The following is a 26,713-nucleotide window of genomic DNA, read 5'->3' as shown; positions in this document are numbered from 1 at the left end:
GCGAGCTACAATTTGTTTTCCAGTGCCACCAACTTTATATTTACCATAGTCAATACCTGCCATTTTGTGTGCAGTTTTGATCTCCTAATTTGAGGAATGACATTGAAGGAGTGCAGCATAGGTTTTTCAGGTTAATTTACGGGATGGCGGGACTGGCATATGATGAAAGAATGGATCGACTGGGCTTATATTCATTGGAAGTTAGAAGGATGAGAGGTTATCTTATAGAAACATGTAAACTTCTTAATGGATTGGACAGGCTAGATGCAGGGAAAATGTTCCCGATGTTGGGGGAGTCCAGAACCAGGGGTCACAGTTTAAGAATAAGGGATAGGCCATTTAGGACCGAGGTGAGGAAAATCTTTTTCACCCAGTGCTGTGGAATTTTCTGAAGGCAGTGGTGGCCGAATCACTGGATGTTTTCAAGAGAGAGTTAGATGTAGCTCTAAGGGCTCATCAAGGGATATGGGGAGAATGCAGGAATCGGGTAATGGGTGATCATATTGAATAATGCTGGCTCGAAGGGCTCGAATAGTGCTGGCTCATAGGGCTGAATGGCTTACTCCTGCACCTATTTTCTATGTTTCTATGTTCCTAATAGCATTAGTGCAAGCAATTCCAGAAGTAGCATTTTGGAGCCCTGATCCATGAAATAAAATGGATGATCTGATTATGGCCATGCAATATCACTTGATATTTTAATAAACTTCTTTCTGGTTCTTCGCTGTAGTTCGACTTTGTCAAGAGGTGATGGAAGGTACTAAACAGCATCGTCAGGCCAAACCAACCCCTACATCACTGATTGAGTGCTGCATCTAGGACACTGCCTTTAAGGGTAAAACTGTATACTTTTAAGAACTCGGCACTTGAAAACAAGAAGATAGTGCCGGAAATATGGCAACTCTTTGCGTCCTGCCTCAGAAAAAATCTACTGTATTTTTACACTACAATCATTGCACTCTTTTATTTATGCGTAATTGTGCTTATGTATAGTATGATTTTATTGGATTTTATCATTTTACTATCTAGGTATATAGAAGGTAGAACATAAAGTCAAAGAGTCATATAGCATGGAAACAGGCCCTTCGGCCCAACTTGCCATCACAAACCAACATGTCACATCTACACTAGTCCCATATGCCTGTGTTTGGCCCATGTTCCTCTAAACCTGTCTTTAGTTTAACAGCATGGAAACAGGCCCTTCGGCCCACCGAGTCCGCTCTGACAAGCGATCCCACGAACGAACACTATCCTATACACTAGGGACAATTTACATTTATACCAAGCCAATTAACCTACAAAACTGTACGTCTTTGGAGTGTGTGGGGAAACCGAAGATCTCGGAGAAAACCCACGCAGTCGCAGGGAGAACGTTCAAACTCCGGACAGACAGCACCCATAGTCAGGAGCGCACCCGGGTCTCTGGCGGTGTAAGGCAGTAGCTCTACCACTGCTCCACCATAGGGAGACCACATATACATTCAAAATCAAAATACTTCAACTGGTTAAAACCTAAAATAAAAAGAGAAGAGGTAAATGGTGGAAAATACACAGCAGGTCAGATCAGCAACCATGCAGAAAGAAACTGAGCTAATGTTTCAGGTGTGTTGGAAGGAACTGCAGATAGAGAAACATAGAAATATAGAAAATAGGTGCAGGAGGAGGCCATTCGGCCCTTCGAGCCAGCAACGGCATTCATTGTGATCATGGCTGATGGTCCCCAATCAATAACCCGTGCCTGCCTTCTCCCCATATCCCTTGATTCCACCAGCCCCTATCTAACTCTCTCTTGTAAACCAGCATAGATGCTAGTTTACACCGAAGATAGGCACAAAATACTGGAGCAACTCAAAGGCTCAGGCAGTATCTCTGGAGAAAAGGAATAGGTGACATTTGGGGTCAAGACACCTTCTTCAAACTGAGAGTCAGGACAGAGGGAAACGTTTCAGTCTGAAGAATGGTCTCAACCCAAAACATCACCTATTCCTTTTCACCAGAGATGCTGCCTGACCTGCTTAATTACCCCAGTATTTTGGGTCTTTCTTCTCTTAATGGTTCAGCTCAGTGACTTTCCATCTGAACTGGGAGAAGTTAGATTAAAAGAGAGTGAAGCCATGCACAAACTTGAAGAACAACACCTTATGGTCCGCTTGGGTTGCTTACAACCCAATGGTATGAACATTGAATTGTTCAATTTTTGGTAACTTCAAAAACCTACCCCTCTCCCTTCTTCACCCCTCATCTGTGTGCCCCATCAGAACACACACCTATTATTCCCTCCCACTCCCCTTCTACCAACATAGCTTCACAATCTGGAACTCTTCAATCCTTTTGTCTTACACCTTCTGTTTTTTCATCTATGGCCTCTGTATTCCATCTGCCTGTAAAAAAAATCCCCTCACCTGCATCAACCTATTACCTGCCACACCGTTGTACTGCCCCTCTACCCTTCTAGCTCATCCCCACTCCCTCGACAATCAGTCTGAAGAAGGGTCTGAGCTGAAATAGGTGCAAAATGTTGGATGCATTTTGCATCTATCTTTGGTGTAAATCAGCATTTGCAATTCCTTCCTGCACATTGTCACCTGAAATGCCACCTATCCACGCTCTCCAGAGATGCTGGCTGACCAGTTGAGTTACTCCAGCACTTGTGCCTTATTTTGTAAATCAGCATCTGCAGTTCCTTGTATCCAGCTTTAAAACTAGTTTCATTTGCGAAATAAGTGGGTGGTAGAAGGAGAAAATAAAAAGGAAGGTCTGTAATACAGTGGCGAGTGGAGGAAAGGGGTAATTGAATAACAGAAACATAGAAAAATAGAAATATAGAAAATAGCTGCAGGAGTAGATCATTCAGCCCTTCGAGCCAGCACCACCATTCAATATGATCATGGCCAATCATCCAAAATCAGTACCCCGTACCTGCTTTCTCCCCATATCCCTTAATTCCCTAAGAGCTATATCTAACTCTCTCTTGAAAACATCCAATGAATTGGCCTCCAGTGCCTTCAGTGGCAGAGAATTCCATAATTCACCACTCTCTGGGTGGAAAAAAGGTTTCCCTCATCTCAGTGTTAAATAGCTTACCCCTTATTTTTAAACTGTGGACTCCCCCAACATCAGGATCATTTTTCCTGCATCTAGCCTGCCCAATTCCTTTAAGAATTTTACATGTTTCCATAAGAAAGGGATGACAAGAGTATGGTGAAAGAGATCAGTAAAGGCATAGCCAGAATTCTTTCAGGAGAGGTGTACCTATGCTGGTATAGTACCTGAGTCATCTAACATTCTGGAGTTCTTACTATAACAAAGAAGGATGCAATTAGCCATCATCATTTCCATGTAGGCTCCCTGCAAAGTAGTTCTTTTCTGCTCACCCTATTCCCTCTCATATGCCTTTACCCTCTCTTTTTGATTCTCCCAACACCCATCTATACTCGGGGTGAATTGCCACAGCCATTTAACTTACCAGCTCATCTTTGCAATACAAAAGGACACAATGTGCTGGAGTAACTCAGCGGGCCAGGCTGCATCTCTCGAGAACACTGCGGGCGGCACAGTGGTGCAGCGGTACAGTTGCTGCCTTACAGCGCCAGAGACCTGTGTTCAATCTTGACTTCTTTCTTGGAGGTTACATTTTTCTGGCTTCCTTGATTAGATGGTTACTGTTCCATGCTATCCCAACCTCTAACATCTATAAAGGAATATGAGAAGAAATAGATTAAAGAAAGAATAACTTTCTTGAAAGTTACTTTGTAGCCCACTGATCGGTAATTGGGTTTAGTGCAAGGCGTTGAATGATACAAACAAATAGAAATACGAGAATGATCCCAGAAATGATTGAGTTAACATATGATGAACATATGATGGCACTGGGCCTGTAGTCACTGGAGTTTACAAGGATGAGAGGGGACCTGAAGGAAACTTACTGAACAGTGAAAGACCTGCATAGAGTGGACGTGGCGGGGATGTTTCCACTAGTGGGAGAGTCCAGGACCAAAGGTCATAGCCACAGAATAAAAGGATGTATCTTTTGTAAGGATGTAAAGGAGATGGTGCGGAATTTCTTTAGTCAGAGGGTTGTGACTCTGTGAAATTCATTGCCTTTGAAGGCTGCGGAGGCCATCAATGGATATTTTTAAGGCGGATATTGAATAGTACGGGTGTCATGGGTTATTGGGAGGCAGGAGAATGGGGTTGAGAGGGAAAGATAGAACAGCCATAATTGAATGGCAAAGTAGACTTGATGGGCCGAATGGCCTAATTCTGCTCGTATAACACATGAACTTATGAACTTATGGAAAAGCAAGGAGAATTAAAGTATAATTTTGCTTGCTTTAATGCTGAAAGCAAATGTGAAACTGCACTCTGTGCCCATCTTAAAGAGCACGTTTGCTTTTGAAGCCAAACGAGCTATCTTGTGATCACTGGGTGTCCTGTCTGCTTATGAAGGCAACCACATTCATCAATGCCATAGCAAGATGCCAAGCTGGCAAGTGGAAGCAGCGGTCCCTAGAAATGAATTAGCATCAAATCTGTTTGCGCCCGGAGGTTGTGAAGACTGGGGAGTTTGATCCACAGGGCCAAGTTGCAGACATGTCCTGAAGACAGGACATATTTCTTTAATTCAGCTGAAAACATAAATGTCATTTAAACTAATTTCCTTTCAAACTAAAATCTACCACACATGAAGCGACAGAATTAATAAAAAGTTCAACAATTTCCATTAATATCATGTTCCTAACAGTGGAAATGCCCGAAGGGTGCTTCATCGTAGTTATCCCATGCAGAAATAGTCACTTACATTGGTCGTGAATGCCCAAGTGCCAGAGTATAGGATGGAGATTAGAATCAGAAAGTAAACATAGAAAATATCTGAAACATACAGCAGGTCAGGGCATCAGCCTGTGGAAAGTGGCAAATAACATTTCAGGTTGTGGACACTTCTTCAGAATTGGGGACAGAGATACATGTTGGTCTCGTTTACAGAAAAGGTTTGGAAGTTGGGGACTGTGGGATGTGGGGGAACCAGAGCATCTGAAGGAAGCTTACGCAGTCACAGGGTGAATGTGCAAACTCCACATAGACAGAACCCAAGGTCAGGATGGGACACGGTCACTGGTGCAGCGAATCTGCAGCTTTACCAACTGCACAACTGTGTCACCCCTGATAACTTGTTTTTAGACTTTAGAGAAACAGCGCAGAAAGAGGCGCTTAAGCCCATCGAGTCCGTGCCCCAACCAGCGATCACCCCGTGCACTAGCACTATTCTACACATGGGGGACAACTTACAATTTACCCAAGCCAATTACTCTACAAAACTGTATGTCTTTGGAATGTGGAAGGAAACCAGACCACCCAAAGAAAACCCACAGGGAGTATGTACAAAGCGTGTACTGACAGCATCCATAGTCAGGATTGAATTGGGTTGTCTGGGGATGTAAGGCAGCAACTTTACCACAGTGCCACTGTGCCACATTTTCTCTTTCTTCTGCTGAGTTTTACATAAAACATAGAATAGTACACTACAAGAACAGGCCCTTCAGCCCACAATGACCGTGCTGATAATAATGCTAGGTTAAACTAATCGTTGTCTGAAGAAGAGTCTCGACCCGGAACGTTACCTATTCCTTCTCTCCAGATATGCTGCCTGTCCCACTGAGTTACTCCAGCTTTTTGAATCTTTATTCGGTTTTTGGGTGACATAAGCTGGCAAAATATAACCTTTACTATGTGTTGGGCCTCAATTAGGCAGTGGTGGAAACTCCCCCTTGTATGTGGTTGTGTGTGGTTGAATGGTACATCTGAGGTGTGGGAAAGGGGGGAGTTGCTAGCAATGTGATGGAAACTTAATAAGTTTTGTGTAAGAATAGTATAAGAAGTATAAGAAGTTGCTTGATGATCAGAGTGTGGCTGTAGGATTCCATATCTCTTTGATTCCACAATTTGAAGATATTGGTCTTTGGGAAATCCCTTGCTGTTGATCTGTGACAAGGATGATCAGGTATTCCGAAGATGTTGCATTAAGTAAACCTACACGTATCTCCCTTCAAACAAACTGGCATTGGTAAAATACATGTAATTGTAGGCGGTGATAAAGAAATTCAAGAAATATCAAGACCGTGTTAGGAATCAAGTCTTTGAGACACAGCGTGGAAATTCAACCCACTGAGTCCATAGTGACCGGCAATCACCTATACGTTAAGTTCTATCCTACACACTAGGGACAATTTACAGAAGCCAAATTTAACCTACAAACCTGCACGTCTTTGGAAATTGGGAAGATACCGGAGTACTTGGAGGAAATCCACACGGTCACAGGGAGAATGTACAAACTCTGTACAGACCTGTAGTCAGGACCAAACCTGAGTGCAGGGCAGCAACTCTACCGCTGTGTCACTGTGCCGCCCAAAACTTCAAACTACTAGTGGGGACTTATCTCAAAGTAGTCACATTCCAAGAAGATAGATACATTCCCCATGGACACTTCAACCGTGCAAAGTCGTGGTGTTCTTAATCAGGGTTGAGACTGTATTGAGACAGGCCTACCAGTATTCCTTGTTGTGTATAATGGATACAATATTGTGACCATTTATTTTGAAGTAGATGATGGTGAATTTGTACAAGGAATCACAGGACAAAGTTGATTGTTTGAATACACTGAATTGATTTTCTATGTGGTTTGACAGGTGTAGTCACGAGATGAAGCATCATCAAGGCACATGTAACATCATACATTGATCAAATGATCAAGGTAAGGATGCATCAGATCCAAGTGTTGCCTCTCCTGGGATATAACTTGGAGAAGGAAGACACACCCTGCTGTTTACCTCATTGGAGACCCTCGGACTATCTTTGATCAGACTTTACTGGTCTTTACGTTACACTAAGTGTTTTTCAAGTTATTCATTTTATTATGTATCTGTACTCTGCATGCCTCGATTGCAATTATGCATTGTCTTTCTGCAGACTGGTTAGCACACAACAAAGGTTTTCACTGCTCCTCGGTACACGTGACAATAAACTAAACTCAAACTCAAACACAAACTAGCTGCATCATTTTCAATGAGGAAAGGATCAACCAGATCCTTTCATATGGAAATTATAGCTGTGTAGTTTTGTTGTAGCATATGTACAGGCACACCCCGACTTACATAAACCTGCTCTTACGTGAACAATTTTTTAAGCTCACTGCTTTATTTCTGAGTTGCACCTATCAGACAACTGAGTCATCCTACCACAACCAGAGAGCAGTGCTGAACTACTATCTACCTCTTTGATGTTCCTCAGACTATCCTTTGCTGGCTTTACCATGTGCTAAATGATACATGATAAAGGGAATAACGTGAATAAAGTTTAGTGCAAGATAAAGTACAGTAAAGCCTTATTAAAGATAGTCCAAAGGTCTTCAATGGGGTAGATAGTAGCTCAGGACTGCTCTCTAATTATTGATAGGATGGTTTATTTGCCTGATAACAACCGGGAAGAAACTGTCCCTGAATCTGGAGGTGTACGTTTCACAATTCTGTACCTCTGTACAACTTGCCTGAAAGGCGAGGGGAGAAGAGACTAGAGAAAAATAAAAATAATTTTGTATAGGGAAAGCACATGGTGTTAAACAGTTAAGGGCCTTACGTGTCCTTGGCATGCAAATTACATGACCTCGTGGTCGTGTTGAGGCGCAAAGGTCTTGCGAAGGTCACGTGCGATTTCATGCGTACGCACAGCCGTCTGGAGCGTGTGACATCATTTGAAGATGGACACAAAGCTGGAGTAACTCAGCGGGACCGGCAGCAACTCTGGAGAGAAGGAATGGGTGACGTTTCATGTCGAGACTCTTCTTCAGTCTGAAAAGAAGGGTCTTGACACGAAACGTCACCCTTTGCTTCTCTCCAGAGATGCTGGCGTTCCCGCTGAGTTCTCCTGCATTTTGTGTCTATCTTCAATTTTCTTGGCCCCGCTCTGGGAGTAGAAGTGGGGACGGATCCGGACCACAACGGCCGTGAGCACCAGGCTGAGTTCGGCGATTGTTTGCCTGCTTCTGCTGCTGTTGGAGGTGAGACGTTGCGTCGCGCCAGGGTCTTGGGCCTGTCCCACTTTAGCCGTCAGTTACGCGACAGGCTGTTGGCGCGCGAAGATTTCATTTGCTACAAAAATTTTGGAGCCCCGCGCGATGTCGCGCACAACTACATACCCCTCCGCGATTCTCAGTGGGACCGTCACCGCGCGGCCACACGATGCCCATGCGCCTCAACTCGACCACGAGGTTGCATAATTTGCGTGCTAAGGACACGTAAGTGGGACAGGCCCTTTAGGTTGTGAGCTTTGCTGCCAATGTTTTTACACAGTGAATGGAACTGTTTCATAACAACCTAATGTTGAACATATTTCATTTTTTTTCATTAAGAGGAGGCACTATTGCTTTCTTTGCCAGAGTCGGTATGCTTTTTAGCAGTGTGAAATGGAGCACGATCATGGCTTGCTTGGAAAGCTAAGTGCTTTAGGAAGTGTTTCAATTTCCAAAACTACCGAACACTTTCAAATGCACAGACATCGCCGAAAATGGGAAAAGCGGTTTCCCAGCGGATTCGCAAGCAGCAGATTAATTTCACAGACTGGCTTAGTACTCAGTGTTATTGCAGGTTTAGAACTAATAAACAGGAGCTTCTGGTCCTGTATGGTGCATTAAAAGGGGATTTAGAGTTTAGTGTGCTGTCTAATTACAGTCTGTCAGTCCTGTTTGAGCTGAAACTGTATTCATTTCCCATGTACAAGAGAAATGTAGGAACGGGTAAAATCATTAGTCCCAAATGCTTGTTCTTTTGATATTCATCAGTCGGGGAAATTTTTGCTCTTTGAATGGTGCCCTTACAAAGAGAGTTGCAAGTCACAGTCTGGGGATTTGCACCTACTAATATGAACAGGCAGAATATCACACTGCATGGTCGAAGGTGCCCTGGAGCTGAGCCTTCTGTACTGTTAGCCCTTATGTCTCTTAATCTGTTTGCACAACCCAAATGCAAATAAATGCCCCTCAAAAATATTAATGCTATAAACGTCAACAGAATTTTCCAATGTTTATTTCCACAAAAAAATGTGTGGCTGATAGTTCATCTGACTTGGCGTCAAAGAGTCATAGATTCATACAGCGTGGAAACAGGCCCTTCGGCCCAGCTTGCTCACACTGACCTACATACCTCACCTACATTAGTCCCACCTGCCTGCTTTTGGATCATATCCCTCCAAACCTACCCTTTCCATGTACCTGACTAAACGTTTCTTAAATAATGCGATCGTACCTGCCTCAACTATCTCCTCTGGCAGCTTGTTCCATACACCCACCACCTTTGTATAAATGAGTTACCCATTAAATTTCCCCCCCCCTCACCTTTAACCCATGTCCTCTCATTCTCAATTCCCCTACTCTGTGCAAAATACTATGCGTTTACCCAAGCTATTCCTCTCATGACTTTGTACACCTTTATAAGATCACCCCCCATCCTCCTGTGCTCAATGGAATAAAGCCCTAGCCTGCTCAACCTCTCTGCATAACTCAGTCTCAAATCCTGGCAGCATCCTGATAAATCTTCTTGGAACCCTTTCAAGCTTGACAACATCTTACCGATAAAATAGTGACCAAAACTGAACACAATACTTTAAATGGGGTCTAACCAACACTTTATACTGTATAACTAACATGTCCTTCCAACTTCTATACTCAATACTCTGACAGTTAAAGGTCAACATACCAAAAGTCTTTCTGGAACTATGCACCAGCACTCCTAGATCTCCATGCTCCACAACACTCCTAGTAGTTCTACATATTCATTGTGTGGGTCCTGCACATGTTAGAGTTTCCAAAATGCAATAACTCACATTTCTTGCCTTAAATTCCATTAATCATTCCTCATCCCGCCTGCCCAACCGATCAAGATCCTGCTGTAATCTTTGACAACCATCTACACTATCTACAATACCACCTACTTGGTAATCATGCCTTGTACATTCTCAGCCAAATCAATGATTATAGTTGACAAGCCGCAATGAGCACAGCACCGAACCCTGAAGCACATTACTACTAGTCACAGGCTTCCAGGCCGTAAGACATCTTTCCACCATCATCCTATGCTTCCTTCCATGAAGCCAATATTCTACCCATTCAACTATCTCTCCTTGGATCCCATGCGACCCAACCTTCGAGAACACAATGCGGACCAAGAACCAGCTGCAAGGCCCGACAGCAAGCCTGGCTCACCCGTCCATAGACGAGGGTGTTGAACAGTGGACTAGTAAGCAGGTCAGCTGTGAGGGGACAGTGCAGTGCCTCGACGGTGAGGTGGGCTGAGGGAGGCCCTACAAAGATCCTGAGTGGCACAGTGGCGCAGCAGTGGAGTTGCTACCTTACAGAGCCAAAGACCCAGGTTCAATACTGACTATGGGTGTTGTCTGTACAGAGTTTGTTCGTTCTCCCCGTGACCGTGCGGCTTTTCTCCAAGATCTTCGGTTTCCTCCCACACTCCAAAGACGTACAGGTTTTGTTGGTTAATGGGCTTGATATAAATGTAAATTGTCCCTTGTGTGTGTAGGATAGTGTGGTGTGCGGGTAGTGTTGATGTGCGGGGGTCGGTGCAGACCCGGTGGGCCGAAGAGCCTGTTTCCGTGCTGTATCTCCAAAGTAAACTAAACCAACAGCCTGGGACTCGGCTGGATTGGGCGTGTCTCCTAGAGGCACAAAGTGCATGGACCGGACTCGACCTACAGTGAAACACAGCGGTGGAGGACACCACGACCACGCTCGGTCGGGCTGACCCAGCAACACCTTCAGAATAACGGGCCTTCATGGTCAGGTCAGCCATGAAGCTACAACTTACAACAACTGGGACTTGAACATTGCTCCAAAAACAGCAACTCTATACTATCTATGTGTATTACTGGTATACACTTGTACTTTATCCGAGATGCTTATCTAAGATATATCTAAGTGCTTATGTATAGTGATACTTGTAATTAACAGTATACAAAAACTGAATTGCACTGTACCTGTGACCATAAAGTACCCTGCTTGAATCATTGAACCATTGGGGATGATGGAAGTCAGACATACAACATTCTGTGAGGGACATACATAAATGGTGTGGACGAGAGCATTAAATGTGACATATTCATTTTGATGATAATACAAAGCAGGATGGCAGTGTGTGTTGAGAGAAATACAGAGCGGCTTTGAGAAGATATAGTCAGGTTATGAATATGTGAGAATAATGGATGAGAATGGCAAATGGAACGTGACGTGGGAAAAATTAGAATTCTTCCAAATTGGTCAAACAAGTAGAAAAACAGAATATGTTTTGAATGGTGAAAGATTGAAACATGTTCAAAGGGCCTGGCTGAACTTGTTTATGAATGACTGAACATTAACATGCAAGTGCAACAGCAATTAGAAAAAACAGATGGAGTTTTGGCCTTCATTCCAAGGGAATTTGAGTACAAGAGCAATGATGTCGCATTGAAATTACTTAAGGACCTGAAGGGACTGTGCCTGAGTGTTGTATGCAGGTCTGATCTTTCTACCTGAGAAACAATTTGCTATTAATAGTGAGAATGCAATCAAGGTTTACAAGATTGATTCCTGCAACAGGGAATGTATAATGAGTAGAATTAAGCAGTCTGGAGCTACCCTGTCTCTGTGAATGACAAGTAAACTTGTTGAAACATGTAAAATTCTTAGCAGTGTTGACAGGGTGGGGAATGGTGCTCGCCCCTGCCTGCGATATTTAAAATCATGGGTCACAGTTTCAAAATAAGGTTGGGCATTTGGGACTTAGATGAGAGGGAGTAGAGAGTGTTTAGAATTCTCCTTTTATCAAGGCTGTGGAAGCTCAGTCACTGAATACATACAACAACTTTCACCTACTTCTACAGATGCACCGCAGAAAGCATTTCATCTGGATACGCCACAGCCTGGTTTGGGAACAGGCTCCATCCAAGACTGCAAGAAATTGCAGAGAATTGTGGATGCAGCCCAGACCTTCAGGCAAGCCAATCTCCCTTCCATCGATTCCATCTACACCTCACTTTGCCTCGGCAAGGCCACCAGCATAATCAAGGACCAGTCTCACACTGGAATTTCCCTCGTCTTTCCTCTCCCATCAGGGAAGTGGTACAGAAGTGTGAAAATGCACAACTCCAAATTCAGGGACAGTTTCCTCCCAGCTATTTTCAGGCGAATGAAACATCCTATCACCAACTAGAGAACGGTCCTGATCTACTATCTATCTCATTGTAGACCCTTGGTCTATCTGTAATCAGACATTACAGGACTTTAATCTTGCACCAAACATTATTCCCTTTATCTTGTATCTGTATGCTGTGGACAGCTTGATTGTAATCATGTATAGTCTTTCCGTTGACTGGATAGCATGCAACAAAAAAGCTTTTCACTGCAACTCAGTACATGTAACAATAAACCAAAATAACTTAAACAAAAATATGCAATGTCTTGGGTCGAGACCCTTCTTCAGTCTGAAGAAGGGTCTCGACCTGAAACGTTGCCTATTTCCTTCGCTCCATAGATGCTGCCTCACCCGCTGAGTTTCTCCAGCATTGTTGTCTACCTTCGATTTTCCAGCATCTGCAGTTCTTTCTTAAACAAAAATATGGGTGGGTTTTGGACTATCCATGGAAATCAACGAAGTATGGACTTAACACAGGAAAGAGATGCGAAGACATAATTCACTACTGATGCTGGAAACTTGAATAAACACAAAGAGGTGGAGTAACTAAACATCTGTGGAAGGAATGGACAGGCGACATTTCGAGTGGGGACCCTTCTGATGCTGAGAACAGACACAATATATTTTGAATTGAAGGACCAAGTGCACTTGGCTAATGCCTTTAATTATTTTGTTCTTATGTTCTCAGAAGGACGACCTGCATTAATGTAATGGCATTCACGGCCTTAGGATCTTTCAAAACCTATTAGAGAGGGAAAAAATACTCCCTGTTGCTATGGTGGCAACAAAATTGCACAGCCACCTCCTGCCAACAATAACATGATAATGACCATATGATGTGTTTTTAATAGTAATGGTGGAGGAATAAATATTGTCCGTGACCCTCTCCTCATCATTGAACTAAGGATGTGGGGTCTTTCATGGAGAATAGTTGTTGATAGCAATTGTAACGAAGAAAGATTTGAAGCTGGGCTTGGGGGATGGGTGGTGGAGGTGTTTGGGAGGGTAGGCATTATTGAGTAAATTCTTTGATCCAACACTCCCAGCACAATACCATACTAGAAGGAAGCATGGGTGAGAAAATCATCCCCCGCAGTATTGTCATCTTATTTTCAATTCACACTTCCTTTCAGTGAGGCTTCCTGCAGAGATAGTTAATTTATCTGTGTAAACACTGCTGTGGCCTGAGACATGCGCTTCTGTACCCTAGCACAGCATTTAATAAACAGTGGAGCCAGAACAGTGTTAATACATAAACCTGGGATTTCAGGGTGAACAGAGTGAGTGATAAAACAGAAACAAAATAATCAGATGATGTGTGGAGGGATTGAGCTCACATGCCGACTTGCAAGTTAATCACAACACCGTCGCTGCATTTTCATGTCCCAAGTGTCCACAAAAGTCACTTACAGGAACCTCTGTGTCTTTATCTGTCATTAGATTTTTCTACTCACGATCGTATACTGTTCATCAGATACAAAAAATATCTTCTTTCGGGAAACGAAGATCACAGTCACAAAGAATGTATCCAGGGGTGTTGCAATTTCCCAAGGACTTTGGAGTCACAAGGAATTACAGATGTTGGAATCTTGAGCCGACATTTTCATCCCAGGAATTAATCCTGCAAATTTATCCAGCACTAATTTCAAAATAAGCGTTTTTTTTTTTGAGTCAGGGACTAAGTGCACCCAGTTCTTCCAATGAGGCTCCCACCAAAGCCCTCTGAGATTTCAGCAAGACTTCCTTATTTTTTTGAATTTCACCCCTCATAATAAAAATAGACACAAAAAGCTGGAGGAACTCAGAGGGTCAGACAGCATATTTGTGTCTATCTTCAGTTTAAACCAGCATCTGCAGTTCCTTTCTACACCTCTTGTAATGAAGGTCAGTTTAAACACCGGGCTTCGGAAATTGTCTGCATGTTTATTCTCATGAACCAACACACAATGGTTGACCAAAACACAAAGTGCTGGAGGAACATAACGGGTCAGGCAGCATCTGTGGAGGGAATGGACAGATGACATTTCAGGATGGGATCTTTCTTCAGACTCATAGGAATTTGTTGGTTTCTCTTCAAATCATTAACAGTGAAAATGAAATTCAATTGAATGAGGCACATGTTGGGCTGGAATCAGTTGTGGTTATATTGGAAGTGGGGGAACCATACAGGTCCATTCAATTGAGACACAAGGAATTGCAGATGTTGGTTTACAAGAAAAGACACAAAGTGCTGGAGTAACTCAGCGTGTCAGGCAACATCCCTGGAGAACATGAATAGTTGATGCTTTGGGTTGGGACCCATCTTCAGACTGATTGTGGTGGGAGAAAGCAGGAAGAAAACTGGATGAGACGTTGGGGGCATGACAAAGACTGGAAAGTGATAGGTGGATGCAGGTTTTGCTTAGCAGATCGTTAGACAAAGACCAAAGATGCGATGACAACAATTCTGGAAGCCGGGTCTCTGGCACCACTGCGGATTACTGCTGCGCCACTGTGCCGCCCTGCCTCTGGAATATACAGATTCTCCATGCTTTCTCCAGGAGTTCAAGTTTTATCCGCATTGTCAAAGACTTGCAGCTTGGTCGGTTAATTGGCCATTGTAAGTTACTTCTGGTGCACAGGTAAGTTTGAAGAATCCGGGGGCATTTGGTGGATTGTGGGGAGAATAGGATGCAAGGAAATTTAATGGGGAGGACAGGATGTGGTAATCTGACACAGAGTGACTAGTAGGGAGAGATTAAAGATATCCGTGAATACTCCCGCCAGTTGTTTCACGCAGCTACTAAGGACACGGCCAGGAACTCCATCTGGATCCGTTGCTTTTCGTGGGTTTACCCTAAAGAAGGCCGATCTAACCTCTGCTGCAGTCATGCTGGGAAGAGGCACATTGGAGTTTGAAGGGCCAGGTGTCACCACCCTGTTGGCCTTCTGCTCAAAGCATAGCGTTCATTGGGTAGGGTCGCACTAACACCAATGATGTTGCTTAGTGGTCAGTTATCTTATTCAGACCTTGCCACATTCTCCATGTGTCCGAGTGATTATACTGGGATCTATCAATCTCAGTTTCAAAAATACCTAATGACTTGGCCTCCAACTCCATCTGTGGCAACAAATTCCACAGATTCACCACACTCTGGCTGAAGAAATTCCTCCTTATCACTATTCTAATGCTATTCCAGTGAGTGAGAAGGAACGTCATGGATGCATTTTATGAGAAAGTACCAGTGATAGTTACCACCCTTAAGGCACCAAGCTCATGATATGAAATTAGTTACTCTGTTCTATTTAACTTGTTTTAATGGCACACACCTCGCAAAACGCTCTGGGCTCCACATATTATTTCACCATAATTCCAGAAATAGCCTCTGACTACATCAATAATTAATCAGATTATACTTTAATTTTATTTCCTTTCTTTCCCTCCTCTTCACATTAAACTGTTGTTTCAAGCCTCAATGATTGTGATTGATTTAGATCTGATAGTGATGCAACAAAGCAGTTTGTATTTTATCGACCTTATGTTTAAAATAAAACTTATTGTTTTGCTTAAACTATATATGAATCTTACTTTTCCCTCTGAAGTTAAAGAGCCAAGAAGTCAAGAATGTTTAATTGCCAAATGTACTGACAACGAAATCCAATGAAATTCTTACTTGTAGCAGCAAAACAGGCCTGGAAACACAGTACTCATGGATAACACACAAGAAACAAAACAGAACTCAATAAACTAGTGCAAAAGAGTCCAAAGTCCATATTGCAACCAAAGACAGCCCAATGTTCGTAGCTTAGTTAGTCTTTAGTCGTGTTCAAGTGTCTGATGGTTGTTGTCTAGAAGCTATTCTTGAATCTGGTGCTCATGGTTTTCAGGCTTCTTTACTGTCTTACAGATAGATGGTAGGATTGAAATAAGAGCGTGGCCAGAGTGGTGTGAGTCTTTGGTGATGCTGGCTGCTCTTTTAGGCAGTGTCTCCTTCGACACTGGGGAGGGTCCCAACCCGAATCGTCACCCATCCATTTTCTCCAGAGATACTGCCTGACCTGCTGCGTTACTCCAGCACTTTATGTCTATATTTGCTAAAAAGTAAACATCTGCGGTTCTTTGCCTTCATACTTCAAAAGCATTTGTGGATTGTTCCATTTATTCTGTGAGTTGGAACATATCTGCTTCTGGTTAACACATTCCAGACAAAGATACAAAGTGCTCTTATCTGCACTCAACTGGGATAACTCAACCGTTCTAATGGCATCTCTGGAAAGCATGGATAGGTGATGTTTTGGGTCGGGATCCTTCTTCAGACAGGTTTCATTGTAAACATTCCTATTTCCTGCCTTACCTAACATAGACAAGCATTCTTTATGCCTTATTAATCATCTTATTGATCCAAACTCCTTACAGAGAGCACCAGTAGTCAGGATCGAATCTGTTTATGCTATGTAATTCTAAACTAAACAAATCTGCTGATAAAATGTCACTTACGTTGTGTGGAAAGACTCACCACAGAGCAGCCCAATCATTTTTGCTCTGGCACTGAAACACAGCAACTTTATTGCTGCACCACTGTGCTGCCCCAATCTTAGTCAATTTTTAATCGCTATCATTTTAACTTGTATTTTTGCTCTATGTTTGTTGACACACTTCAGTTGTAAAGAGCATTGGAACATCCTAAGGTTTCAAAAAGCACAATTGTTGTGAATGCAAGACTTCCTTAGTTTGGGCAGCTAACAGGTTTGTTGGGCCAATTGGCCATTTTTAATTGTTTGAATAATTTTTTTCTCACGATTCATTTACAAATAAAAATCCACTGAGGGCACGGTGTGGCACGGTGGCACAGCAGTTGAGTTGCTGCCTTATAGCACCAAAGACCTGGGTTTGATCCTAACTATGGGTGCTGTCTGTATGGAGTTTGTACACTCTCCCCATTACCGCATGGGTTTTCACGGGTGCTCCGGTTACCCCCCACATTCCAAAGATGTACAGGTTTGTAAGTTAATTGGCTTTGGTTGTAATTTGTTCCAAATGTGTAGGTGGGCCAAAGGGCCTGCACTGTGCAGAGAAGACTTACCACGGAGGAGCCCAATCATTTTTGTTCTCCATTCCCATTAGCAAGGATTGGAAACAGAGAAGCAACCAAATGTGTTATTTAACTGCGGATGTCATGGATCTTTTGCCTATGGGGGTCAGATCATTCCAACACTAATTATCGTCTGCCTTTGAGGGATCTTTGAGTTAATGGGCTAAGGCATGGCTCATAAAATGAGCTACAAATCAGTAGCAAGATCTCTTAAGAAGCTCTCATATTCGCCTTAACATAATGCACACTCTTTTTTATGGAGCATTCTCCGTGGGAGTTAATGTGGTATACTGTGAATAAAGATTGGGTTGCGCCATCAGCAATGGCAGCCTCACCAATGGTCTGTTTGTCTTTTCGTCTTTTTTGTTATTTTGAGTGTGTTTTTAAAAGTATGTGTTAATGTTCTCTGGTTTGTTTTATGTGGGGGGGTTTTGGGGAGGGGGGGGTGGTTGGGGAAAACTTTTTTCAGTCCCTTACCTTGCCGGAGATGCGATTGTTTTCCGGATCGTATTTCTGGTCGCTCTGCGGCCTAACATCATGGAACTGGCGGCCTTGCTCGAGACTCACTTTGAGCCCCACCGCGGGGCTGTGGACTTACCATCGGAGCCTGCGATCCCTTGCCTGGGATCGATGCTCCAACCGCAGCCTTCAACATCGAGGAGCTCACAGTCTGGGGTATAGACTGATGTCGGGAAGCTCCAAAGTCGCGAGAAGTACGACTAGCCCTGACCCGGGGTCCAATTACCCGCTGCGGGGAGCTAAGATTCCCCCCCGATGCGGGAGCATGATCGCCTCGATGTGGAGGGCCCAACTGCCGGCTGTGGGAGCCAAGATAGCCCCGTCAACAGAAGGCTCGAGGCCCCCGACCACGGGAGGACAAAGAAGGGAAGAGATACAACTTTGTTTTCGCCTTCCATCACAGTGAGGAATGTGCGGGAGTCACTGTGGTGAATGTTTATATTAAAATGTATTTTGTGTGTTTTATTGTTATGACTGTGTGGCAAATCCAGTTCCTCGTATGTTGCAAAACATACTTGGTTAATAAAGTATGATTATGATTGTGAAGAAATATCTTCCTCGGATTAACAGCTCTCTCAAAGAACGGACCAGGAGGTGTAAAGCACATCACCTCCTAGAAAACCAGATCACGTATGGGAACGTCAATACATTTTGTTTTGTTTTGGCCGTTGCACCACATGGATTATTCATCAGGTCCCCTTGGCGAGAAATAAGAACGGGCACTCCACCAGCCTTTGCCTTGGTGAAATTTTTTGTTACACACTCCTTTGTGCAACCTGCAGGCTCCTTCTCTTCGAGTCAGCAAGTCATTTTTAATAATGCAATAAGCTCAGTCAGAGTTCCATCTAAACCAATTAATCCTTTGAGGTTAGCACAAGCCTTTCAGTACAAAGTTGAAAGAGACAGGTAATTTTATCAGAAGCGGGAGCTGAGGTTTTGTGCATCCACATCATCAAATTCAGTCGGGGATGAAGAAGGTTTCATCGAACAGACACTTCTAAGGGAGGCAGTCTCTTCATGTGTTATCCTTCAGCAATGCGGTCCAAATGCACATCAACGTAGATGGTGCATGAACAAGATTGCTGGCAGAATCAATGGCTAAGAACTTTCTTTCTGAAATGAGGCTACTTGTTATAATAGGATTTCTGCTCCACAGAGGAAGAATTTTAATTTTTTGTTTAAATTCATTCACTTAATGTGGGCTTAGCAGTCAAGGGCAGTGATTTTTAATGTTATCTTTGATCAGAATATCTGGCTAGGACTTCTCATGTGGCACTGTTGTCTGTCTGTGTGTGTAAAGTTTAACCAATTGCCGCCAGGAAATTCAATTTCCTTTTCTCATCCATTTGCCAAAATAATGGAATTGTCACTTTTCTTGGTCAATGTTATACTCCATGAGATCGTGATGGTAATGTCATTGCACTTTTTTGTTTTATTTAGTTTAAGATACAGTGCAGAAACAGCCCCTTCGGCTCACCGATTAACCAACGATCACTCGTTCACACTAGCTCTATCTACACACTAGGGGGCAATTAACAGAGGCCAATCAACTTGCAAGCCTGCACATCTTTGGAGTGGGAGAGGAATCTGAGCACTCAAAGAAAACCCTTGCAGTCATAGGGAGAATGTGTAAACTTCGGACAGACACGCACCCATAGTCATGGTCGAGCCCAGGGCCTACGGCGCCGTAAGGCAGCAACTCATCCGCTACACCACTGTGCATCATGGCATGAAATGCCTGAAATGTGAAGCCTGAAGAAGGAATATGTGGAAGGGGATGGGGAAAGGGAGAATTGCATGCCCCCCAGGTGGGGTACAGGGAAGGGAAGGAGAGACAGAGTTGTGTAGGAAAGAACTGCAGATGATGGTTTACACCAAAGATAGACACAAAATGACAGTGGAGGAGGCCCGGGACAAAAAGGTCCACATGCAAAATGGAGGAACAGTGCCTCACATTTTGCTTGGGCAGCTTACGACACAGCAATATGAGTATTTCTCTAACCCATGCGTTCCCTCTCACTCCATCACTCCTCCACCTTAGTCATCCTGCTAGTTCCACTGTTCGCATCCATACATCCCTTCGTTATTATGGACCATTGTGGGCTTCATCTTTCCTTGGTCATCAGTGCCGGCTTTGATTTATTCTGGACATTTTCATACGTCTACTTTCCTTCTCCTCTGACCCTCGATCTGAAGCGCCATCTAGTCCTTTTCTCCAGAGATGCTGCCTGACTCACTGAGTTACTCCAGGATTTTGTGTCTATTTTGGATCTTTGGACGTGCCTAGCACATCTCTGACCTCTGTGGAAGACAAAACGACCATTTATTTCCCCAAGAAAATAGCAGCCACATTGAGTTTGTCATGCCCTGCTTGACAGCGAAGACCAGAGACCAGGAGTTGGCAATGGGCTAGGAGAAAGGGTGTGTGGGGAGTGTCTGGCCCACCGTGCACTGCGGGAGGCACCCCTGGTGCACACAGTGGATGAGCAAGGAGAGGGATGTTGGTTTGCTGGTCTACCCACACATCCGAGGAAGGTGATAACTGGAGGCCCTGCAGCAGCCTGGGGCTTGTTTGAATCGGGAGGCGCACATATGAACTAAATCCACCCCCGAATGAACAACCCCTCAGTCTCTCCACCTCTGCTGTACAAGATGCACTGAGAAAGGTGAATGAGCACAAAGCTGCCGGCCCCGATGGCATCCCTGGCCGGGTGCTTAGGGCATGTGCTGGACAACTATCCCCAGTCTTCACCGACATTTTCAATCTCTCACTGGCCCAGGGTGTTGTCCCCACTTGCCTCAAGACATCAACCATTGTGCCAGTGCCCAAACAGTCAGCCACAGGGAGTCTCAACGATTTCCGCCTAGTGCCACTCACCCCTGTCATTGCTAAGTGCTTTGAGCGGCTGATCTTGGCTCACCTCAAAGCCAGCCTCCCCCCCACACTGGACCCCCATCAGTTTGCCTACCGCGCCAACAGGTCTACAGAGGACGCCATATCGGCGGCTCTACACTCTGCCCTGACCCACCTGGACAACAACAACTCCTACATCAGGTTGCTGTTCATTGATTTCAGCTCTGCCTTTAACACTGTCATCCCCGCCAGCTTGATCACCAAACTCAGCGGACTTGGCATCTCCACCTCCCTCTGCAACTGGACACTGGATTTCCTCACCAACAGACCACAGTCTGTTAGGGTCAACAACCTCACCTCCTCCACTATAACACTGAACACCGGCGTGCCACAGGGCTGTGTGCTCAGCCCTCTCCTCTACTCCCTCTTCACCCACGACTGCATCCCTAAGTACGGATCCAACGCCATCATTAAGTTTGCTGACGACACCACGGTGGTAGGACTGATCAGTGACAACGATGAGTCAGCCTACAGAGAGGAGGTCCAGCACCTGACAACCTGGTGTGCCAACAATAACCTCGTCCTCAACTCCAAGAAGACGAAGGAAATTATTGTCGACTTCAGGAAGGTCAGAGGAGGCAGTCATACCCCCATCCATATAAACGGGACTGAGGTGGAGCGCATCTCCAGCTACAAATTCCTCGGGGTACATATCTCCGAGGATTTGTTCTGGTCCCTCAACACCTCCAAGCTGATCAAAAAGGCACAGCAGCGCCTTTACTTCCTGAGGAGGCTCAAGAAAGCCCACCTGTCCCCCCAGATACTGACCAACTTCTACCGCTGTACCATCGAGAGCATCCTGACCTCCTGCTTCACGGTATGGTACAGCAGCTGCACTGTTGCGGACAGGAAGGCACTACAACGGGTGGTGAAAACCGCGCAGCACATCATCGGTGCCCTGCTCCCTGCCATGGATGCCCTCCACCGAAAACGGTGTCTGAGACGGGCTGGGAAGATCATTAAAGACCCCTCCCACCCCAACCATGGACTGTTTGCCCTCCTCCCATCAGGGAGACGGTACAGGAGCCTCAGGTCTCGTACCAGCAGGATGAGGAACAGCTTCTACAATTATACCATCACATTGCTGAACTCGGAGTCCCGCCAATAGATTTCTCCGGTCCCTCCGTCCCCATTGTTTAATTATTCTGTATTTTTGATTATTCTGTATCTTCTTTTTTATTTTAAATTTCTATATGCACTACTACTACGGACTGACGCAAAACTGCATTTTGTTGTACCGATACTTAGTATTTGTGCAATGACATTAAAGTTGAATTGAATTGAATTGAATTGAATTGAATTGAAAATTGCGGAATGGACTTTAAAAATGGCTCCAAAACCTGGCACCCCTTGCATGCGGGCTCCGTAGACTATTTCTGTACACTTTGCTAATTGAGGATCATTTTTAGGTACGGTAATATTCTACTGGACCGTACGTAAGAAAAAATATTCACTGTGCATTTGCACTTGAGGTGATAAAGAACCATTGAAGCATTGAAGGCAGCCCACCAGCAACTGTTGAAGTTCATTTAGTGTTGGACAATAAATGGTGGCCGAACCGTTCACACCAGATCCTGGAAAATGAATCACTAATGCAAAATAAATAATGCAGGAATGTCACAACTTAGGAATCTACTCACAATTTTTTTTTAAATGATTATTTGTCATTATTGTGTTTCTTTTTGCTTTGTACAAATGTGCTGTCCTTTTCCCAACACTTAGTTTAGTTTACTTTGGTTTATTATTGTCACGTGTACCAAGGTACAGTGAAACATTTTTGTTTGCATGCTATTCAGTCCTAGAAAAGACTAAGTGAATACAATCAAGCAGTCACTGTGCACAGATAAAGGATAAAGGATACAACATTTAGTGCAACAGCTTGATGGGAAGTCAGGAGTACACTTTATCTGATGAGAGGACCATTCAGTTGTTTGATAATAGCTGGAAATAAACTGTCCTTGAATCTGCATTGGAGCTGCATCTATGTTTTATAAGTGTTTTGGGATACTTTGATATAGTGAAAGATTGTGTGTAAATGAAAGAGCTCAGGTTCTGTAAAGTTTGGGTTGGTCAAAGATGTGACCTCAATTGAATCAAGGCTGGGATATGTGAAAGGATTTTATCACATTAATTACAGTGACCCTTCCCCTATCAAAAAATGTTTGTACAGTTATCGCACCATGCTTTTAAACCTATGGTGGAAAAATAATGCAATCATCTTTTGTTTGACAAATACATCCATTTTTATTAACAGCTCAAAATAAAATTCGAAACCAAGCTCGGATTTATTCATTTGGAATGGTTCAAATTTGCATCCAAAAGCATGTGCTGTGAATATTAAATTCAAGTGCAGGTACCAAGGACATATCTCTGCAATCTAATTCTTCTGTTTTGCTTAGGGCATCAATGTAAATCATTGCTTCAAGAGTGCAAGTCTTTAACTAAAGAATTGCAAATTCTGAATGTTTTCTGAGGATATGTTAAAGTTCCTGTTATTTCATACATTTAAACAGAATTGATGGGTTCCCTGGGGAAACAGAGATTGCATCTTACATTTAAACAATGCTGGATATATTCGGTAGTTTAGGCTGAATCTTTGGAGAAAGAAATAGGGTTAACATTCTTGGGTGGAGAGCATTCATTTGTAATATCGTTTACTAGTTCTCATCCTGATAGAGGTATCACCAGCCACAAAATCTTGTTGACTGCCATTTACTTGTTTTGTGTATGTTGCTAGAAGTTACAGCTCTCATGGAGTCTTGGGTGGGGTCATAGATTTGTGTAGCACAGAAATGGGCCTTTTGCTCAAATTCGTCCCGGCTGTCTGTACGGAGTTTATACATTCTGTCTGTGACCGCATAGGTTTTCCCTGGTTGCTCTGGTTTCCTCCCATACTCCATAGACGTACAGGTTTGTAGGTTAATTGGCTTCAGTAAAAATTGTAAATTCTCTAGTGTGGGATACTCCTAGGCATGGTCTTGGTGGGCCGAAGGGCCTGTTTCCACTCTGTATCTCTAAACTAAATTTATGTTAGGCTTGTATTTCTCAACACCTTTCCTATGTATCTGTCCAAATGTTTTTTTTTAAACATTGCCATTGTATATGACTCTACCTCCTGCCGTTATATGAACAATGTGCCCCATAAATCTTCTTTACATTCTTCCCCTCTCACTTTAACCCTATGTTCTTTAGTTTTAGACCCTAAATGGGCAGTTAGTGGTTGGTGGACTAAAGGTCCTGTTTCCATGCTGTACCTCTATAAGGCTCCATGGCTACACCAGGGCATTGTTCTCCAGAGATGCTGCCTGACATGCTGACTTTATCAAGCACGTTGTGTCCTTTTGTGTCATAACCAGCATCTGTAGTTCCATGTTTCTGCGAGGATTTTAGACTTCCTTCCCTTTTGGTGATCCTATTAATGAACCTGATAGTTTTGGCACTTACACTTTTGTTTTATGATTGCCATGGTTGATACAGGATTTCTTCCAGAATACATATATTAAAAGTGATCTGAGCTCAAATTTTAAGATCATTAGTCCACACCTATTGATGCTCATTCATTAACTCCAACGTTAGTTGCCTGTACATTTCACACACTAGCCTTGCCCAGGAGTACGCATGTACCTAGAATAAATTAGATTAATACAATGATAGGATAAAACATATTTCTTTCTGACTGAAATAGCAGCGTTTTGATTAGATTTATCAAAAGTATATGGTTCAAGGCATGTTATCGCTCTAGTTTCTGAATGATTAAGTAATTAATTAATTAAATTTAAAAGCAAAGATATCTTTTGTATTGCAGGCTGCTATTGCTTTATTAGAATTAGCTATATTTACGTTGGTACTGAAAAAGCTTTAAAATACATTGTACATTGGACCTTTCAATAAACAGGCATTCTAAACTAAATTACCATGTGTGGCAATAAACTATTGGGATAATACATTAATGGTTTACTGGGAAAAGGAGATAAACTATTTTCTGCTGGCTTTTAGAGGAAAGCAGATATTGAATTGTACTAGTGTATGTTTTTCATTGGATTAGTATTGACAAATGTGGCGTCAATTAGACCAAATTCTGTAGACATCAATGTCTGTACTTTGGATAACCATGGACAGATTTATAAACCCTGGAACCGCTGAGAGATTCCTAAACTCAACACTTCCTCAATAGGTTAAAGCTATGCCAAATTCAATTTTCAGATTCCTGTAAATTTTATTGATGAATAGATCAAGTATTTTTTATTGCAGTCGAGATGGGAAAGGATGTAAAACATTGTGAATGAAGCAATTCCCAGACAAACCTCATTCATTCCATACACCTTGGTCTCAGAGTTCATTGCAGTTCTGATTCCTAATCATTTCTATTGGGCATTACTAATCTCACATGCTATTAGTAGGAAGCATAGGATCAATGTGAATGAGTTTATGACTCACCCCTATTAGGTAGCATCCACTAAGGTTCATTTAATAGAATGAATATTGACAATGTACATTTTGCAGGAATCGCAGGTGTAAAAATCCAGTCTGCAGGCTTTAGAGAAGCCATCCTTTCATTAATGCATGAATCGATTGCCAGTATTATAGATTCAAAGTTAATAAAGGTGCTCATAACCTGATAATTACTCATTCCCTATTACCCAAGGGGAGGACATTCAGCGCATTTAGTCCATGCCAGCTCTTAGCTGAGAAATCTCTGCAGTTCCTATTCCTCTCTACTTGTTTTGCGTGTGGCAATCCAACTTGTTCTCTCACATACTCACCAATTCCGTGTAATACTTTTACACGTACATCCACTGAGGTGTAACTTACAGAGGCCAATTCACCTACATACCTACATGGCTTTGGGATGAGGGTGGAAACCAGAGGACCTGGGAGAAATCCACATGGCCGCAGAGAGAACAAGTAAACTCAACACAGACAGCACTGGAGGTCAGGAGTGAGTCATTAGTACTGTGATGCAGGGGTGCTAATTACTGCACCATGGTCAACTAAAGTTTTGTTAAGGAAAACAAATACATTTTTGCTAAATTGTATGCCGGCACAGTGGCGTAGCCAGTGGAGCTGCTTCCTCACAGCACCAACAACCTGGGTTTGAATATGATCTTGGATACGGTCTGTGCGGATTTTTCACGTTCTCCCTGTGACTGTGTGGATTCCCTCTGGGCGGGCACCAGTTTCCTACTGCATCCTAAAGGCATGCAGGTTTGTAGGTTAATTGGCCCTATTGTGTAGAGAGTGGATGTGAAAGTGGGATAGAATAGAACTAGTGAGAACATGTGATCGATGGCCATCATGGACTAGGTGGGCTGAAGGGCTGTTTCCATGCTGTGTCTTTCAATCAATCTATTAACGAAAAAATCTGTGGTACACTATTGGATCACTATTTACTTACTGATCAAAATTACAGAATAGTCTTGATAGAACATAATTATTTACTTTTAATTATCTTTGTGTTTGGTGCACTTGGCTCCTATCACGGCATTATATGATTAAGTATGGGTGATAACGGCGGCACAGTGGTGCAAGGGTAGCACAGTAGCTGCTGCCTTATAGGTCCAGAGACCTGGGTTCAATCATGATTATGGGTGCTGTCTGTATGTCGTTTGTACGTTCTCACTGTGACAGCGTGTTTTTTCTCCGGGTGCACCGGTTTCCTTCCACACGCCAAAGACATACAGGTTTGGAGGTTAATTGGCTTTGGTAACATTGTAAATTGTGTAGGATAGTGCTAGGATATGGGGTAATCGTTGGTTGGTGCATAGCCTGTTTCCATGTTGTATCTCTAAAGTATAAATGCCAATAATGTCAATGATGTCCACATACTGAGAAAGCACAAGTAAAAGCTCATCCATTAGGGCAATTATCCAGGTGTCTGCACAAACTCTTTTAGTCACCAATGCACAGAGATTACAGCTAGAGCTTCATTGCACAAATAATATGTAATTGGGAATTATCACTGTGTTCATCTCATTAGC

Source organism: Amblyraja radiata, chromosome 11, assembly GCF_010909765.2.
Source record: "Amblyraja radiata isolate CabotCenter1 chromosome 11, sAmbRad1.1.pri, whole genome shotgun sequence".
In the NCBI taxonomy this organism is placed as follows: Eukaryota; Metazoa; Chordata; class Chondrichthyes; order Rajiformes; family Rajidae; genus Amblyraja; species Amblyraja radiata.
The sequence above is the reverse complement of the archived record's forward strand: the minus strand, read 5'-3'. Positions refer to the sequence as shown.